The sequence below is a fragment of the Procambarus clarkii genome, chromosome 25 (genome assembly GCF_040958095.1).
Source record: "Procambarus clarkii isolate CNS0578487 chromosome 25, FALCON_Pclarkii_2.0, whole genome shotgun sequence".
Lineage (NCBI taxonomy): Eukaryota > Metazoa > Arthropoda > Malacostraca > Decapoda > Cambaridae > Procambarus > Procambarus clarkii.
Window position 1 is genome coordinate 20,380,017 of NC_091174.1, and position 10,697 is coordinate 20,390,713.

Consider the following 10,697-nt stretch of genomic DNA (forward strand, 5'->3'; position numbering starts at 1 on the left):
ACCTCCATAGTGACAGTATTGGGCAGCGCCAATCATCCTGTGAGTGGACACACCGCCATAGTGACAGTATTGGGCAGCGTCACTCATCTTGTGAGTGGACACACCGCCATAGTGACAGTATTGGGCAGCGTCACTCATCTTGTGAGTGGACACACCGCCATAGTGACAGTATTGGGCAGCGCCACTCATCTTGTGAGTGGACACACCGCCATAGTGACAGTATTGGGCAGCGCCACTCATCTTGTGAGTGGACACACCGCCATAGTGACAGTATTGGGCAGCGCCACTCATCTTGTGAGTGGACACACCGCCATAGTGACAGTATTGGGCAGCGTCACTCATCTTGTGAGTGGACACACCTCCATAGTGACAGTATTGGGCAGCGTCACTCATCTTGTGAGTGGACACACCTCCATAGTGACAGTATTGGGCAGCGCCAATCATCCTGTGAGTGGACACACCGCCATAGTGACAGTATTGGGCAGCGCCACTCATCTTGTGAGTGGACACACCTCCATAGTGACAGTATTGGGCAGCGCCACTCATCTTGTGAGTGGACACACCGCCATAGTGACAGTATTGGGCAGCGCCACTCATCTTGTGAGTGGACACACCGCCATAGTGACAGTATTGGGCAGCGCCACTCATCTTGTGAGTGGACACACCGCCATAGTGACAGTATTGGGCAGCGCCACTCGTCTTGTGAGTGGACACACCGCCATAGTGACAGTATTGGGCAGCGCCACTCATCTTGTGAGTGGACACACCGCCATAGTGACAGTATTGGGCAGCGTCACTCATCTTGTGAGTGGACACACCGCCATAGTGACAGTATTGGGCAGCGCCACTCATCCTGTGAGTGGACACACCGCCATAGTGACAGTATTGGGCAGCGCCACTCATCTTGTGAGTGGACACACCGCCATAGTGACAGTATTGGGCAGCGTCACTCATCTTGTGAGTGGACACACCGCCATAGTGACAGTATTGGGCAGCGTCACTCATCTTGTGAGTGGACACACCGCCATAGTGACAGTATTGGGCAGCGCCACTCATCTTGTGAGTGGACACACCGCCATAGTGACAGTATTGGGCAGCGCCACTCATCTTGTGAGTGGACACACCGCCATAGTGACAGTATTGGGCAGCGTCACTCATCTTGTGAGTGGACACACCGCCATAGTGACAGTATTGGGCAGCGTCACTCATCCTGTCAGTGGACACACCGCCATAGTGACAGTATTGGGCAGCGTCACTCATCCTGTGAGTGGACACACCGCCATAGTGACAGTATTGGGCAGCACCACTCATCTTGTGAGTGGACACACCGCCATAGTGACAGTATTGGGCAGCGCCACTCATCCTGTGAGTGGACACACCGCCATAGTGACAGTATTGGGCAGCGTCACTCATCCTGTGAGTGGACACACCTCCATAGTGACAGTATTGGGCAGCGCCACTCATCCTGTGAGTGGACACACCGCCATAGTGACAGTATTGGGCAGCGCCACTCATCTTGTGAGTGGACACACCGCCATAGTGACAGTATTGGGCAGCGCCACTCATCTTGTGAGTGGACACACCACCATAGTGACAGTATTGGGCAGCGCCACTCATCCTGTGAGTGGACACACCGCCATAGTGACAGTATTGGGCAGCGCCACTCATCTTGTGAGTGGACACACCGCCATAGTGACAGTATTGGGCAGCGCCACTCATCTTGTGAGTGGACACACCGCCATAGTGACAGTATTGGGCAGCGCCACTCATCTTGTGAGTGGACACACCGCCATAGTGACAGTATTGGGCAGCGCCACTCATCCTGTGAGTGGACACACCGCCATAGTGACAGTATTGGGCAGCGCCACTCATCTTGTGAGTGGACACACCGCCATAGTGACAGTATTGGGCAGCGTCACTCATCTTGTGAGTGGACACACCTCCATAGTGACAGTATTGGGCAGCGTCACTCATCTTGTGAGTGGACACACCTCCATAGTGACAGTATTGGGCAGCGCCAATCATCCTGTGAGTGGACACACCGCCATAGTGACAGTATTGGGCAGCGCCACTCCTCTTGTGAGTGGACACACCTCCATAGTGACAGTATTGGGCAGCGCCACTCATCTTGTGAGTGGACACACCTCCATAGTGACAGTATTGGGCAGCGTCACTCATCTTGTGAGTGGACACACCTCCATAGTGACAGTATTGGGCAGCGCCAATCATCCTGTGAGTGGACACACCGCCATAGTGACAGTATTGGGCAGCGCCACTCATCTTGTGAGTGAACACACCGCCATAGTGACAGTATTGGGCAGCGCCACTCATCTTGTGAGTGGACACACCGCCATAGTGACAGTATTGGGCAGCGCCACTCATCTTGTGAGTGGACACACCGCCATAGTGACAGTATTGGGCAGCGTCACTCATCTTGTGAGTGGACACACCGCCATAGTGACAGTATTGGGCAGCGCCACTCATCTTGTGAGTGGACACACCGCCATAGTGACAGTATTGGGCAGCGCCACTCATCTTGTGAGTGGACACACCGCCATAGTGACAGTATTGGGCAGCGCCACTCATCTTGTGAGTGGACACACCGCCATAGTGACAGTATTGGGCAGCGCCACTCATCTTGTGAGTGGACACACCGCCATAGTGACAGTATTGGGCAGCGTCACTCATCTTGTGAGTGGACACACCGCCATAGTGACAGTATTGGGCAGCGCCACTCATCCTGTGAGTGGACACACCGCCATAGTGACAGTATTGGGCAGCGCCACTCATCTTGTGAGTGGACACACCGCCATAGTGACAGTATTGGGCAGCGTCACTCATCTTGTGAGTGGACACACCGCCATAGTGACAGTATTGGCAGCGTCACTCATCTTGTGAGTGGACACACCGCCATAGTGACAGTATTGGGCAGCGCCACTCATCTTGTGAGTGGACACACCGCCATAGTGACAGTATTGGGCAGCGCCACTCATCTTGTGAGTGGACACACCGCCATAGTGACAGTATTGGGCAGCGTCACTCATCCTGTCAGTGGACACACCGCCATAGTGACAGTATTGGGCAGCGTCACTCATCCTGTGAGTGGACACACCGCCATAGTGACAGTATTGGGCAGCACCACTCATCTTGTGAGTGGACACACCGCCATAGTGACAGTATTGGGCAGCGCCACTCATCCTGTGAGTGGACACACCGCCATAGTGACAGTATTGGGCAGCGTCACTCATCCTGTGAGTGGACACACCTCCATAGTGACAGTATTGGGCAGCGTCACTCATCCTGTGAGTGGACACACCTCCATAGTGACAGTATTGGGCAGCGCCACTCATCCTGTGAGTGGACACACCGCCATAGTGACAGTATTGGGCAGCGCCACTCATCTTGTGAGTGGACACACCGCCATAGTGACAGTATTGGGCAGCGCCACTCATCTTGTGAGTGGACACACCGCCATAGTGACAGTATTGGGCAGCGCCACTCATCTTGTGAGTGGACACACCGCCATAGTGACAGTATTGGGCAGCGCCACTCATCTTGTGAGTGGACACACCGCCATAGTGACAGTATTGGGCAGCGCCACTCATCTTGTGAGTGGACACACCGCCATAGTGACAGTATTGGGCAGCGTCACTCATCTTGTGAGTGGACACACCGCCATAGTGACAGTATTGGGCAGCGCCACTCATCCTGTGAGTGGACACACCGCCATAGTGACAGTATTGGGCAGCGCCACTCATCTTGTGAGTGGACACACCGCCATAGTGACAGTATTGGGCAGCGTCACTCATCTTGTGAGTGGACACACCGCCATAGTGACAGTATTGGGCAGCGTCACTCATCTTGTGAGTGGACACACCGCCATAGTGACAGTATTGGGCAGCGCCACTCATCTTGTGAGTGGACACACCGCCATAGTGACAGTATTGGGCAGCGCCACTCATCTTGTGAGTGGACACACCGCCATAGTGACAGTATTGGGCAGCGTCACTCATCCTGTCAGTGGACACACCGCCATAGTGACAGTATTGGGCAGCGTCACTCATCCTGTGAGTGGACACACCGCCATAGTGACAGTATTGGGCAGCACCACTCATCTTGTGAGTGGACACACCGCCATAGTGACAGTATTGGGCAGCGCCACTCATCCTGTGAGTGGACACACCGCCATAGTGACAGTATTGGGCAGCGTCACTCATCCTGTGAGTGGACACACCTCCATAGTGACAGTATTGGGCAGCGCCACTCATCCTGTGAGTGGACACACCGCCATAGTGACAGTATTGGGCAGCGCCACTCATCTTGTGAGTGGACACACCGCCATAGTGACAGTATTGGGCAGCGCCACTCATCTTGTGAGTGGACACACCACCATAGTGACAGTATTGGGCAGCGCCACTCATCCTGTGAGTGGACACACCGCCATAGTGACAGTATTGGGCAGCGCCACTCATCTTGTGAGTGGACACACCGCCATAGTGACAGTATTGGGCAGCGCCACTCATCTTGTGAGTGGACACACCGCCATAGTGACAGTATTGGGCAGCGCCACTCATCTTGTGAGTGGACACACCGCCATAGTGACAGTATTGGGCAGCGCCACTCATCCTGTGAGTGGACACACCGCCATAGTGACAGTATTGGGCAGCGCCACTCATCTTGTGAGTGGACACACCGCCATAGTGACAGTATTGGGAAGCGTCACTCATCTTGTGAGTGGACACACCGCCATAGTGACAGTATTGGGCAGCGCCACTCATCTTGTGAGTGAACACACCGCCATAGTGACAGTATTGGGCAGCGCCACTCATCTTGTGAGTGGACACACCGCCATAGTGACAGTATTGGGCAGCGTCACTCATCTTGTGAGTGAACACACCGCCATAGTGACAGTATTGGGCAGCGCCACTCATCTTGTGAGTGGACACACCGCCATAGTGACAGTATTGGGCAGCGCCACTCATCTTGTGAGTGAACACACCGCCATAGTGACAGTATTGGGCAGCGCCACTTATCTTGTGAGTGGACACACCGCCATAGTGACAGTATTGGGCAGCGTCACTCATCTTGTGAGTGGACACACCGCCATAGTGACAGTATTGGGCAGCGTCACTCATCTTGTGAGTGGACACACCGCCATAGTGACAGTATTGGGCAGCGTCACTCATCTTGTGAGTGGACACACCGCCATAGTGACAGTATTGGGCAGCGCCACTCATCTTGTGAGTGGACACACCGCCATAGTGACAGCATTGGGCAGCGTCACTCATCTTGTGAGTGGACACACCGCCATAGTGACAGTATTGGGCAGCGCCACTCATCTTGTGAGTGGACACACCGCCATAGTGACAGTATTGGGCAGCGTCACTCATCTTGTGAGTGGACACACCGCCATAGTGACGGTATTGGGCAGCGCCACTCATCTTGTGAGTGGACACACCGCCATAGTGACAGTATTGGGCAGCGTCACTCATCTTGTGAGTGGACACACCGCCATAGTGACAGTATTGGGCAGCGCCACTCATCTTGTGAGTGGACACACCGCCATAGTGACAGTATTGGGCAGCGCCACTCATCTTGTGAGTGGACACACCGCCATAGTGACAGTATTGGGCAGCGCCACTCATCTTGTGAGTGGACACACCGCCATAGTGACAGTATTGGGCAGCGCCACTCATCTTGTGAGTGGACACACCGCCATAGTGACAGTATTGGGCAGCGCCACTCATCTTGTGAGTGGACACACCGCCATAGTGACAGTATTGGGCAGCGCCACTCATCTTGTGAGTGGACACACCGCCATAGTGACAGTATTGGGCAGCGCCACTCATCCTGTGAGTGGACACACCGCCATAGTGGCAGTATTGGGCAGCGCCACTCATCTTGTGAGTGGACACACCGCCATAGTGACAGTATTGGGCAGCGCCACTCATCGTGTGAGTGGACACACCGCCATAGTGACAGTATTGGGCAGCGCCACTCATCGTGTGAGTGGACACACCGCCATAGTGACAGTATTGGGCAGCGCCACTCATCCTGTGAGTGGACACACCGCCATAGTGACAGTATTGGGCAGCGCTACTCATCTTGTGAGTGGACACACCGCCATAGTGACAGTATTGGGCAGCGCCACTCATCCTGTGAGTGGACACACCGCCATAGTGACAGTATTGGGCAGCGCCACTCATCCTGTGAGTGGACACACCGCCATAGTGACAGTATTGGGCAGCGTCACTCATCCTGTGAGTGGACACACCGCCATAGTGACAGTATTGGGCAGCGTCACTCATCCTGTGAGTGGACACACCGCCATAGTGACAGTATTGGGCAGCGTCACTCATCCTGTGAGTGGACACACCGCCATAGTGACAGTATTGGGCAGCGCCACTCATCCTGTGAGTGGACACACCGCCATAGTGACAGTATTGGGCAGCGTCACTCATCTTGTGAGTGGACACACCGCCATAGTGACAGTATTGGGCAGCGCCACTCATCTTGTGAGTGAACACACCGCCATAGTGACAGTATTGGGCAGCGCCACTCATCTTGTGAGTGGACACACCGCCATAGTGACAGTATTGGGCAGCGCCACTCATCTTGTGAGTGAACACACCGCCATAGTGACAGTATTGGGCAGCGCCACTCATCTTGTGAGTGGACACACCGCCATAGTGACAGTATTGGGCAGCGTCACTCATCTTGTGAGTGAACACACCGCCATAGTGACAGTATTGGGCAGCGCCACTCATCTTGTGAGTGGACACACCGCCATAGTGACAGTATTGGGCAGCGCCACTCATCTTGTGAGTGAACACACCGCTATAGTGACAGTATTGGGCAGCGCCACTTATCTTGTGAGTGGACACACCGCCATAGTGACAGTATTGGGCAGCGTCACTCATCTTGTGAGTGGACACACCGCCATAGTGACAGTATTGGGCAGCGCCACTCATCTTGTGAGTGGACACACCGCCATAGTGACAGTATTGGGCAGCGCCACTCATCTTGTGAGTGGACACACCGCCATAGTGACAGTATTGGGCAGCGCCACTCATCTTGTGAGTGAACACACCGCCATAGTGACAGTATTGGGCAGCGCCACTGATCTTGTGAGTGGACACACCGCCATAGTGACAGTATTGGGCAGCGTCACTCATCTTGTGAGTGGACACACCGCCATAGTGACAGTATTGGGCAGCGCCACTCATGTTGTGAGTGGACACACCGCCATAGTGACAGTATTGGGCAGCGCCACTCATCTTGTGAGTGGACACACCGCCATAGTGACAGTATTGGGCAGCGTCACTCATCTTGTGAGTGGACACACCGCCATAGTGACAGTATTGGGCAGCGCCACTCATCTTGTGAGTGGACACACCGCCATAGTGACAGTATTGGGCAGCGCCACTCATCTTGTGAGTGGACACACCGCCATAGTGACAGTATTGGGCAGCGCCACTCATCTTGTGAGTGGACACACCGCCATAGTGACAGTATTGGGCAGCGCCACTCATCTTGTGAGTGGACACACCGCCATAGTGACAGTATTGGGCAGCGCCACTCATCTTGTGAGTGGACACACCGCCATAGTGACAGTATTGGGCAGCGCCACTCATCCTGTGAGTGGACACCGCCATAGTGACAGTATTGGGCAGCGCCACTCATCCTGTGAGTGGACACACCGCCATAGTGACAGTATTGGGCAGCGCCACTCATCTTGTGAGTGGACACACCGCCATAGTGACAGTATTGGGCAGCGCCACTCATCTTGTGAGTGGACACACCGCCATAGTGACAGTATTGGGCAGCGCCACTCATCTTGTGAGTGGACACACCGCCATAGTGACAGTATTGGGCAGCGCCACTCATCTTGTGAGTGAACACACCGCCATAGTGACAGTATTGGGCAGCGCCACTCATCTTGTGAGTGGACACACCGCCATAGTGACAGTATTGGGCAGCGTCACTCATCTTGTGAGTGGACACACCGCCATAGTGACAGTATTGGGCAGCGCCACTCATCTTGTGAGTGGACACACCGCCATAGTGACAGTATTGGGCAGCGCCACTCATCTTGTGAGTGGACACACCGCCATAGTGACAGTATTGGGCAGCGTCACTCATCTTGTGAGTGGACACACCGCCATAGTGACAGTATTGGGCAGCGCCACTCATCTTGTGAGTGGACACACCGCCATAGTGACAGTATTGGGCAGCGCCACTCATCTTGTGAGTGGACACACCGCCATAGTGACAGTATTGGGCAGCGCCACTCATCTTGTGAGTGGACACACCGCCATAGTGACAGTATTGGGCAGCGCCACTCATCTTGTGAGTGGACACACCGCCATAGTGACAGTATTGGGCAGCGCCACTCATCTTGTGAGTGGACACACCGCCATAGTGACAGTATTGGGCAGCGCCACTCATCCTGTGAGTGGACACACCGCCATAGTGACAGTATTGGGCAGCGCCACTCATCCTGTGAGTGGACACACCGCCATAGTGACAGTATTGGGCAGCGCCACTCATCTTGTGAGTGGACACACCGCCATAGTGACAGTATTGGGCAGCGCCAGTCATCCTGTGAGTGGACACACCGCCATAGTGACAGTATTGGGCAGCGCCACTCATCTTGTGAGTGGACACACCGCCATAGTGACAGTATTGGGCAGCGCCACTCATGCTGTGAGTGGACACACCGCCATAGTGACGGTATTGGGCAGCGCCACTCATCTTGTGAGTGGACACACCGCCATAGTGACAGTATTGGGCAGCGCCACTCATCCTGTGAGTGGACACGCCGCCATAGTGACAGTATTGGGCAGCGTCACTCATCTTGTGAGTGGACACACCGCCATAGTGACAGTATTGGGCAGCGTCACTCATCTTGTGAGTGGACACACCGCCATAGTGACAGTATTGGGCAGCGCCACTCATCTTGTGAGTGGACACACCGCCATAGTGACAGTATTGGGCAGCGCCACTCATCTTGTGAGTGGACATACCACCATAGCAGCATGTACAACACTCCCCAATAGGAAGAAAACCCGCTGGGTTGTTCATCCTGTCACTTGCACCCAGACACAGCTGGGACTTGCTTAACTGTCTCAAGTGAACAGCTCCTCAAACAAGAAGATTAACATCTATCAACCCTTAAAAGCTTACGTTATCTTGCGGGTGCAAAATGGGGAAATCTTTTAAGAACAGTATCAATATTTGACAAATAGTGCTTTCCTAACTCAAACAATGTGGGGTTTATTATTCTGCACATACTTCTGATGTCTCTCAGGTGTTCACATTAACGTAGATAGTGGTCAAGGCGGTATCCATCACTCTCACCACAGATTCTGCAACTTGCTGATCAACTGTTGTTTCCATTCCATATCTCCATGGATATTTGTATTCAAGACGGATTCTCGCTATTACTGATTCTCTCCCTCGTCCTCCTCCTCTTCGGCCATAATGATTGGGATTGCCAGCTGCAACCATGTTGTACCATCGTACAGATTCACTGGTTTGTGCTTCTATCCTCCTATCCTCAGTTACCTTGTCACGGTGATGTTGGCTGACAATACCTCTAATTTGTAGTAGAGGCTTGGGTATGAAGTATTCAATATGGTCTCCTTCAGCGCCTTCAGCAGCCAGCACATCTGCTCGTTCATTCCCACATATTCCAACATGGGAGGGGATCCACAGAAACTTGATGACTCTTCCCTGATTGGTAAGTACTCTCACAGCTCTCTTAATTTCACGACTATTGCAAGATTTTCTGCCCGATTTTTACTTAGGCTTTGCAGTGCTGCTTTTGAATCGGTGCTAATCACTGCACCATTAGTGTTCCGTTCAAGAAACCTAAACGCCATAACAATGGCAGTTAGCTCTGCTTGCGTTGAAGAGGCATAGTTCTCAATACTTGCTTTTTCTTCATTTCTGCGTTGGAAAGTATTATCCTTGATTACCGTGTATGCTGCACCAGTCCTGCCATTGACATGATTAGATGACCCGTCAGTGTAGATTTGATCTAGTTCTTCTCCGGCTTCTTTATAAATTTCCTCGAGATACTTGTGCCTCATTTCTTGTGGTATCATGTAGGATTTTTTCGTTGCTATTTCATTGATGATGATCTTGCATGAGTCATCCTCCCAGGGAGGTAACCTCTCTATAGGCCAGAAGCTCACGGGCTTGCTCAAGCAGGTGAAGCTCTTAGAGGTAGCAGACTGATCTGTGATGCCATTTTTTGTTTCTCCTGTTTCCCCCTGAAAGTAGCACAGAGCTCAGTTTTTTCTTAGCAATATCATTGTGATGGGGATCTCTGGCTATCCTAATTGCAAGCTTAGCATTCAGCTCCTGAATTCTGCTTTTAACACTGGGATTAGATTAGACGTAGATTAGACCTCTCGTAGATTAGACGTATTGGCAGTTCTTGGAACTCCAAGAATGATTGTCATGGCTTCATTTTGAATGCTTTCAAGCCTTTTCATATCGCCTTGGGAGTAGGTGCACAGAACTGGTGCGGCATAGTCTATGACGGAGCGCACATAGGCTGTGTACATCATTTTAAGCACAGCAATAGAGGCTCCATGTCCATTCCAGGTCATAGCTTTCAGTGCCCTGAGTCGACTTTTGCATGTTCCTATGAGTTGATTGAGCTTCTCTTTCTTTCCCCTGTTAGAGCC